Consider the following 9,964-nt stretch of genomic DNA (forward strand, 5'->3'; position numbering starts at 1 on the left):
AGCTTGCCACATGACCTTTCCCAATTAACTAATTTTTTTTGGTTATATTGAGAAAGCAATGAGGGAGAAAGAGTGCTTTAAAGATGACCTGTAAATGGGCTGAATGATAATAGCTCCCATTTCTATAGAGCTTAAACATTTGTAAAACTCAGTTTAAACATACCTTTCCCTCTTACAACCCTATGTATAAGGAGCACTGTTTTCATATACTAGGTGAAGAAACTGAGGATCAGATTAGGGGGAAATGACTTGCTCAGAGACATTCAGCCTGATACTATATCAGAACTAGGATCTAAACCCACTGTAATCCCAAACTTTAAGGGTTACAAAGTGCTTTTTCCTCACAATAACTCTGTGAAACTGGTAGTACAATTTTTATTGTCTCCATTTTACAGATGAAGAAATTGATAGAGGTGAAATGACTTGTCCACATTCACCTAGAGCAGATCCAGGATTTGATTGCATTCAAAATATGAGGTTCTACAAAATATCTCTCTCTCTCTCTCTCTCTCTCTCTCTCTCTCTCTCTCTCTCTCTCTCTCTCTCCTCTCCTCTCCTCTCTCCTCTCCTCTCCTCTCCTCTCCTCTCCTCTCCTCTCCTCTCCTCTCCTCTCCTCTCTCCTTCCCTTTCCTTCCTTCTTCCCTCCCTCCTTTACTTTTCCTCCTCCTTTCATTCTTCTCCTCTCCCTCCTTTTCTCAAAATCTTCCCTCAAATTGAAAATTAACTTTGCAAAGGTTTGAGAATAGGGAGAGATGCCTGCCTCTGGATGAGGCAGTGCCATATAGACAGTCAGGGGTGTGTTTTTCGTTTAATGATTTCATCATGTTGCTTGTGAAGCTGCCATGGAAGCCCTAGCTAGCTCTTTTGAAGAAGGGTCATGTTGAAGACCATCCGAGAGCCTTAAATCTCCCCTAGGAAACGTTATCACAAATAAGATGTGTGATTTAAAATTTATATATATATATGTGTGTGTGTGTGTATAATTCCAGATGTTTCAACAAATAGTCTTTTCATCTATGATTGAAAAATATGAAATATTTACACATTTGGCTATTCAGCTAGAATGGACTAAAATGTATATAATATTTGCTCTTAAGTTGATGGCCCAAATGGTCCCCATATCCTTGATCATTTGTAGTTTTTTTTTTTTTTTTTTAACATTTCTATTGATCACATTGTAGGGACTAAAACTGGCACCTCCCCTCCCCCTACAAGAGTTCCTTATACATAAAATTGAAGAAATGGTCCTGATTGGGTGGAACTGCCCTTTCACCTCATTGTGTCTGACCTGCCACTTAATTAATCTGTCCTACATGGAGAGCTGTTGACAATACTAAAGATAAGTAGTGTATTGAACAAGGCAGGGGATACTTTAAAAGACATACCACAGTGAGTTTTGTGGGACTAGGCATTTTTGTATGTGTTGTTTTCTTATTTTTTTTTTGTGTGTGTGTGTTTTCTTTCTAAAATCACCACCACTTGGATGAGTAGTTTGCTAACAAAGTAGGAAGCCAACTAACCAGAACCAAAAACAACAATGGGGAGGGGGAGAAACTATCTCTGGGAGAATCTATGCTTTCCTCCAAACTTTCTGTTTCTTGTTTGCTCTTGTTTTTCTGTTTTGTTTCCATATTTTAAATACATCCCTCCCAACTATTTCTACCCTTCTCTCTTCCTTTCTTCTCTGAATGAATATCATTTAAAGAAATGAGTTCCCAAGGCAGAGCTTTCCTATATTTCTGTACTTTCTCTCTCTTGGAGATGATTTTTAGAACCAATTCTGAGGTGGTCAGCAGCAAAGATCCTCTCCACAAAATATTGACTACCCTTATAAGAAGGACATTTGTGCCATAGACATCTTGATGACATACTAAAAATAATTAATTAAAGGACTTGCTAATTGCTGTTGGAGTTTCCTATCAGAAGATAGGAGAGATACTTGGTAAAAGGTGTATTTTATATATCTATAATATTTTGGCCTCAAACATGTTGAGAAATCAGTCCTGAAAATGTTGATGCTTTTTCTTGTTATCTGACCTATACCATCTCCAAGTGTTCTATCGACCTTCAAAGAGTGATAATAGGTAGTGGGGATTCTTTAGCTGGGGCAGATTGAGGGCAAAGCTTTCTCGGATTTGGTGCAGGTGGTACTATTTAATAAGCACAAGAAAGAGTGAATAATGGAGTGTTTGCAAAGAGTAATAAATGCAAAATAGATAGCTATAATTATAGAAGCTCACAGAAATGGAGAATAAATATTAAACGACCAGATATCTTGCAACTATCAAATGAATCTGATTACATGGGGCCGTTTTCACTTAGAAGAGTTTAAATGTATTGACTGCAAAGTAAATCTGGACAACAAACATATCTCATCCATAAAAAGAGCAAATTTCAGTGATCTCTGTTGACAACTAAATCTTTTATTTCTTTTATTTTTAAAAATATTTACTGGAGAAGATTTTTTTTTTTTATCTGTTATTCACATACAAATTGAGTGGGAAGCCTACTTATAAATACAATACTTTATGTAGGGAATCAGCAGAATGCTATTACAATTAGTTCCTGTGTTTTATTGCAAAATGTCAGTTGGTTTTTTTTTTTTTTAAACCCATCCATGTTATTTATGCCTAAGGAAATTAGCCTATAGGAAATTAACCAAACAGTATTTCCCATATACCTGCAAGGGTCATTAATGATTTTCATCCATGCAAAGATAATCGCCCCGGAACATTCCTTGTTTTAATTAGTATAATAATAAAAATGTGAGGGAGTGGAGTTCTTGGAAATCAACAAACGCGGAAAACAATTAAGCCTCACCAGAGATGGCAATGACCGGCCCAAATATATATCTACCTGAAGTCTTCTTTGATTATAAAAATAGAACAAAACAAAAAGACCAAAAGACAAAAAAAAAAAAAAAAAAAGCAAACAGTTTTGTTGTCCATCATGGGTGTTCAGGTAAGGAGGGACGGTTGTGAAAGGATGAAGGATGAACAAAAGAATGTGGGTGTCTCAGGATTCCCTTCAACACTCCCCAGCTCCCAGCAGCTTAGCTGTGGACAGATTTGCTACAGATGACACCTCGACTTCCCATCCCAACCCCCTCCCTTGGCCTTTCCCCGCCTCCCCACCCCCAACCCTCTTAAACGCACCCATAAAATAGAAAATGTTCCCAATTTCTTCCAACGAAGGAAGCTCCCTTGCACGAAAGGAGCCTGATATGTGTTAGGAATTTGACGCGCTGTAAATCCAATGCAGTTGGTTTAGAAACCAAAAGAGATATTGTTTTGGCCATATCGTATACAGGGTCCGTCTCTCTCTATACACAGATACGCACGTACTTCTAGTATTTGCTGTAGTTAGATGTGGGGGTTAGTTAACACCGCTACCCCTCTCCTTCTCTCTATTCAATCCCCTCCCCGCCCAGGCCCCCAGCAAGGAAGACTAAACCACATTCTACCCGCAGATTATGAATCAGAAAGAGGTACTGGTCGCCGCGTCTTTCTGCCACAAACCCTTCTTTTTATGTAGAAATGTTTACCAAACCCACACTATATCCAATCAGGGCGGCCCTAGACGTCTCTCGGATTGGTGGATCTGGAACTCGTAAAAGGTTTATGGGGGAAGGTTTGCCTGGAAATGGAGTTTGGGGTACCCTGCTGTCAGAATGGCTGATACTGTGGCGGGAGTAGGAAGAGCCTGGGGGGTGGGGGTGGGATGGGAGAATCGGGGAACTTTCCAGCGTAAAATCACCCTCTACGTATTTAGACATAATAGTTTTCCGTGAGTCAAAATAGCTTGGCTGTTTGAAAAAAAAAAAAATCTTTCTGTTTCCCCCCAAGCAAGAGGTGTTTGCCTGTGAAGAAATTTATTGTAGTTACTTGAGCTTGGACTATAAAGTCTTGTATAGCAACCAGATTAGCAAAATGGTCATTAAAAGACTGGGGAGTATTCTGGACTAGATTAAAAATAAGTTATCATAAAACGCTGGTCACAGCGTCAACCGTAGAAAAAAGAGACATCTTGTTGCAATATTTGCTTTCCTCACTTTCAGGGAAACTTACATCTTTGCAGCAAAATTAAATGGGGGAGCACAATTAGCTGGGGGGTAGTTTCTTAAAATTGTTCTTCTTTAAGTATTATCTGATATGACAGATGTACAATGCTGATAACATGATTCAGGGCTCAACTAACAGCCCTCCTCCCTCCCCCCTCTCTCCACACAATAATAGTAAATCCTTTAGCTGCAGTATACAACCAGTGACCTCTGAATTCATATTTCTTTTACCGATTCACTGTAATAAAAATGAGCATTTTGTCACCACTTTGGGAAACGGTGCCAAACACCTTAAAACACATGTCACATGCCAGCCTCCCTTCATTCTTCTCCTCTGGGAGTTTATACATCTGGAATCATAATCATAGATAAAAACCTTGACAAAATTGCATATGAGCACAAGCCTCTCCCCAGTCCCTTCCTTTTTATACTATTGAATACAATATTAATATCTGTTACTAAAAGAAAAGGAAAAGAGGCTTCCAACCTTCACGTCCCTGACACGTATCATGTTCAAACCTTCCTTTCACACTTCTTGTTTGATTTTAAGTTCAGTAAGCTTAACAGGGCCCTAGAGAGAGGGCCCGGCAATGAGTTCCCCATCCTGCTCTCATGACACCCAGAGAAGCAGTTTTAGAATTGTTCTGTTGGCTGCAGGAGAAAAAGAGAGGGAGTTGGCTACCAACAGTTTGGTTTCTGCAAAAAATATGGTTGTACCCACTTATGTCCCAAATCATTTGTTCATCCTCATGTCCTAAAGAAAGTAGGATTTAATGAGATAGCAAAATAATAATGATGATGGTGCTGATTGATAATAGTTTGCACTCATAACCTTTTACCATTTATTTTTACATTTCTCAAAAGCCCCGTGAAGCAGGAAATAGAGATAAGGACACTGAGAATTGGGAGAGATTCTCCCATCTGCAAATTGAGAGAAAACAACAATAACAATGCCTCCTGTTTGTAGAGTGATTTAATATTAACAAAGGACTTTTCTCACAACTGTCTGATGAATTAGAGAAAGCCAGTATTATTATTTTGATTTTACTGGCAAGAAGATGGAAGGTCAGAAAAGTTCTTGCCTGTAAAATGGGAAGAATATTAAAACAAAGCACATTTCCAGGGCACTCTAAGGTTTACAAGACATTTCACTTACACAACTTTTTCTGGAGGAGGTAGCTTCAAGGCTTATTCCCCTCATTTTACAGATGAGGAACTTTTCTGAGCCTCAGTTTTCATGTTTCTAAAATGGATTTAATTATATTCGATTTCCCTACTTCAGAGCTGTAGTGAAGATAGTGGTTTGTGAACCATAAAGTGCTATGGAGTTGAAAATTACCAGCAATTTACTTGCCCAAGATAACAGAACTTGTGTTTCAGAGCAGGTTGTGGAATCGGGACACTTGGGTTCAAGATCAAAATTCTTTGCATCACTGGACCTGCCTCAAAAAAATCCCAGTATTTTCTATCCAATGTGACTGTATCTGTTATACTTCCTGCATACATTCGCAAAGAGAATTTATTTGCCAGTTTCATAAAATACGGTCCTGAAGTCTTGTTTGGTGCCTGACAGTCTCTTAAATTAGGTTTAAGATCCATCCTTGGCTAGGTGCATTTCTTCCAAAGCGCAACTACCTTCTGTCTCCAGGGAAGGAAAGGGGAGGAAGTAAGGTGGGTAAGGAGAGTCAAAATAAGTGAGACTGAATCAATCCTATCGGATTTTCCTCCCTTCTCTCTAGGGTCATCAGATCTAGGAGTGAATCCTAGAACGGATTGTCTGAAACATAGTTTTGATAAGTGCTAATGTTCTAGGCTAGCCACCAACTTGGTTTAAAAATTAGCAGCCCTAGAGAGCAGCAAATACATTTGATTATAACTGGATCTATACGGAAGACATCCCTCCTACAGTATGTTGTGTGTCTTTGTTTCATTTTCTGTACATGATGAGCAGTCTTTTCCTATACATATTCAGTGATTAAGAGATGACAGAGAAGCCAGACAAAAGCCAACTCAGGATATATAACAGGGGCTATTTTTTTTTAAGCTTGGGATGTCCAAAAAGAGTTGCCATTCTCCTCCCACCAGCTTTATTGTGAGGTAAAGGAGGTTGGGGGACAGCAACAACACATTTCCTTAGGCAAGAGCTACTTGTGTGAGCAAGAAGAATAATTTGCTCAATTGTGCAAGCTGGGGATAAGGACAGAGAAATACTTTACCCAGGAAACAGACAGCCAAATTGGCCTTCATTACTGCAAACATGTCTAAGAACACATTCCTTCTTGCTTTAAGGCACTGTGTGAGTTTCCACGTCAGTATTTACCACTGCGCTATGCCTTCCCTAAGTTATTTTGTGAGAGTTCTCTACCTTTCCCCATTTTCCTTGAGTTTAAGCTGATCCACCGGGTAGGGATCACTTGGAATGTTCATAGTGTAAAAAGATATAGGAAAGTGCAGTTGGGGGCAGAAGGAGTTGAGGAAGGGGGAGAGAAAGGGTGAGCACTTTTGTGTAATCACTTCAAGGCGCTCCAGGAAGCTACCAAATGGAAATCTTTCTCCTGAGACTTGGGGAAGCTGCAGATCTGGGCTCCTCTTGCTTGTCACGAAGCAAACTGTCTCACATTCAAGCAGAGCAACATCATTGCCTATAAAAATGAAGGAGCGACCAAATAAATAAAACCAGTTAATGTTGTAGTTAACTTGCAAATCAAGTAAATCTGTTGGTACAGTATTTTAGAAATAAACGATAACAGCATCACACCAAACACACATTCTTGAAACGGCTTCATTTGGATTTAATGGTATATCAGCGTCAACTATTGCTTCCTTTGCTGGTACACACTTCCTGATGCCTACTGAGCAGGGTGCCCATATTTACAACCGAGTAAGATGATTAATTGCACCTTGTCAATCACCGTGCATGAAGACGTAACACCACAGCAGACAATGAAGGCGCCTGAAGCTACAATTACGATTTAATTCATAGTTTATGCTATGTCCCATATATTACAGCCTAATAATGGAAAGAAACATAGAAAACATATGAGTTATCAATCATCCCCCCCCCCCACCTTGTCCCTCGGTAGCTTAATCCCCCACCATGACCTTGCTCTCCTGGGCAGTTTCATCTCCCCATCTTTTTAATTAGCTTAACTAGATATTTGCTCTTCAAACTCTTCTTTATCTGTCTCTTTCCTTCCTTGTTCTCAAGCCCATTTTACCTTTCTCCACCGGCTAGGAAGTCCGGGTGGAAGTTGGCAGCTCTCTTGAAATCTGGAACCGACAACCTGAAACCCAGCAATTAGCAGAGACAGCTTAGACTTGTGTCCCTTTGTTGAAGGAGGCGTTGAGTTCTTTTGTTCTGGTTTAGTCACGGTAGCTGGGTAGAAGCTGGTACCTCATTATGTGGTTGGTCTGTTTGTCTGGTAGGTAGCAGATGGTAGTGAAGATGACGCTACCTCGGAGAGCCAGAGTAGAGAAACTCCAGACCTGCTATTAGTTCACCTGTCACCTACTACAAAATACAGGTTAAGGGAATTTTATTCTAGTCAACTAAATGCAACTTAAAAAAAAAGAAAGAAAGAAAGAAAGAAAGAAAGAAAGAAAAATTAGTGATTCTTTTGGGATGGTGAATAATTTTCCGTTTCAGGACTTCCGATTTTATTGCAACATAATTTGCAATGTCATGGAGGGGGAAGGTCCTCCCACACCCCACTTCTTTCTGCTTATCATACAACAATATCCAGCTTCTTATTCTAAATGTTAATACCATTCATGTGTCAGGATGTATACCACTAGTTCTATGCTTACAGTCTATTTGCTTTGTCTCAGTAGACAAGAATGGATATCTTCGCATGTTTTTTCATTACTTAGGAAGATTATCAAAGTTACTGGCCTATGAACTGGAGGGCAATAGCATACCTTCAAGGTTCTAAATAGAAATAGTTTGGATGGAGACAGCAGTCTTATCTCATAGCTAAATTCAAAAATAAGAATCAAACTTTAAGAGATCATTCACAGTAGTAATAAGAACTGGTAACCCTGAATTCCCTGGGCTGTAACTCAACTTCAGTTTGCTCTCTTGGAAAGAGAAAAAGGTAAATAAAAATAAGCAAGGATTTGGGTTATGTAACTGGATGCTGTTATTGTTCTCCTACCCCCAGATGTTCGTTTAGTATGTTAGGACACCACAAGAACACTTGATTACATTCAAGTTTAATTATTCCACCTCAACCCTCTCCCTTCATGGAAACTATGACTTTTAGACTCTAAAAATGTAAAATGAAAGACTGATCTTTACAACAATTTACATTTCTATAGTTCTTTCCCTATTTCCAAAAGGCTTTCTTCACAACTTTTGGAAGGAAAATAGTGCAATAGTGTTATTCCCATGGTAATAGTGCTAGAAAACTGAGGATCAGGTGAAGCAACTTGCCTGTCGGTGTCATGATTGGAAAGTTTTAGAGTTGGGACTTGAACGCAAGTTACTTGAAGCCAAGGTCAGTGTACACCATGTTTCCTAAATCTGTAGAATTAAAAACTATCTGGGTTTGATTCTAGAAAAATAAAATAGATAAAATAGGTGATAAAACCTGCTTTTCAACTTTTAGAATCTGTTTTAGACTTCTACATGATTCCCCTGGACCCAGCTTAGGTGGTGAGAAACTACTATCTTCAAATCGAATAGTATTAGATATATCTATAAATATTTATTCACATGTATATTTCCCAACATGTGTACTTTCATTCATTCATTAGATTATAAACTTCTTGAAAGAAGTGACTTTTCTGCCTCTTAAAAAAAAATTCCATTGCTTAGCACAGCGCCTTGCACATAGTAGGTGCTCAATGTTATTTAATGATTGCCTAGTCGGTACGAAGCTCTGTGTTAAGTATTGAAAGCATGTGTGAAAGCATAAAACTGATTCTGTTAAATGTAGATGAATGTGAAAAATCACTCCAACCTCTGCTAGGTATTTTTCCTTCTGGTGTGTTGGAGATCTAGCTTAGAAAAGAATATATTTCATGAGCGAGACTAAAAAAAGGGTTTTGATTTGTAATAGACTTTAAACATTTTCTATCTAGTCTTTTGTCTTATAGATAAAAAACAGAATCAGAAAGGTAAAGCAACTTGACTAAATTATTAGGTAGTATACATATCAGAGACTAAGTTGTTGGATTTTAAATGCAGTTCTCTTTTTATTTTGCTATACGCTTTCCTAGTTGCTAGTGTTCACATTGATGAGTTATCGGGAAAACCCAACTTTAAGTGAAACATTATAAAGGGCCATAGATTCCACTAATACAATGTCATAAACACAAAGAATTCTTAGTGAGAATCCTTCCAGTAAGGGGTATGTGTGTGTGTGTGTGTGTGTGTGTGTGTTTTGAGTGTGTGATATTATAATGTCCCTAGTAATGTTACCAATCAGGGTTGGACATTCTGATTTTATATTAAATTCAGCAAATTATTAATTCACATTTGTTTGTAATTTCATGTAATTCCAATAAACACAATTAATTCATAGTTGAGGAGTCCCAGAAACAATTCCTTGAATCTCAAAGTTTGTGATGGGGGTAGACTTTTCAGAGGTCCAGAGGAAAGGCGACCATGAAAGGGAAAATATGTAAATCTAGCAGACTTGGGAAGGTCTGGGAAGAGCACCTCTGTTGCAGAAAAAAATAATAAATCTATATTGCATATTTAAATCAACACACATTTATTAATCACTTGTTGTCCACATTCACACAATAAATGTTAAATGTCCAATGAGTGCATATCATCGTAGGAAACTTTGGGAGAAATTAAAATTTCAGGTAAAACAAAATCTGTCCTTGCCAATTATTACAATCTAGAAGAGAATGCATATTCAAATAACCATAAAATAGAATAAAATGTGAATGGAG

Source organism: Sarcophilus harrisii, chromosome 2 (genome assembly GCF_902635505.1).
Source record: "Sarcophilus harrisii chromosome 2, mSarHar1.11, whole genome shotgun sequence".
Lineage (NCBI taxonomy): Eukaryota > Metazoa > Chordata > Mammalia > Dasyuromorphia > Dasyuridae > Sarcophilus > Sarcophilus harrisii.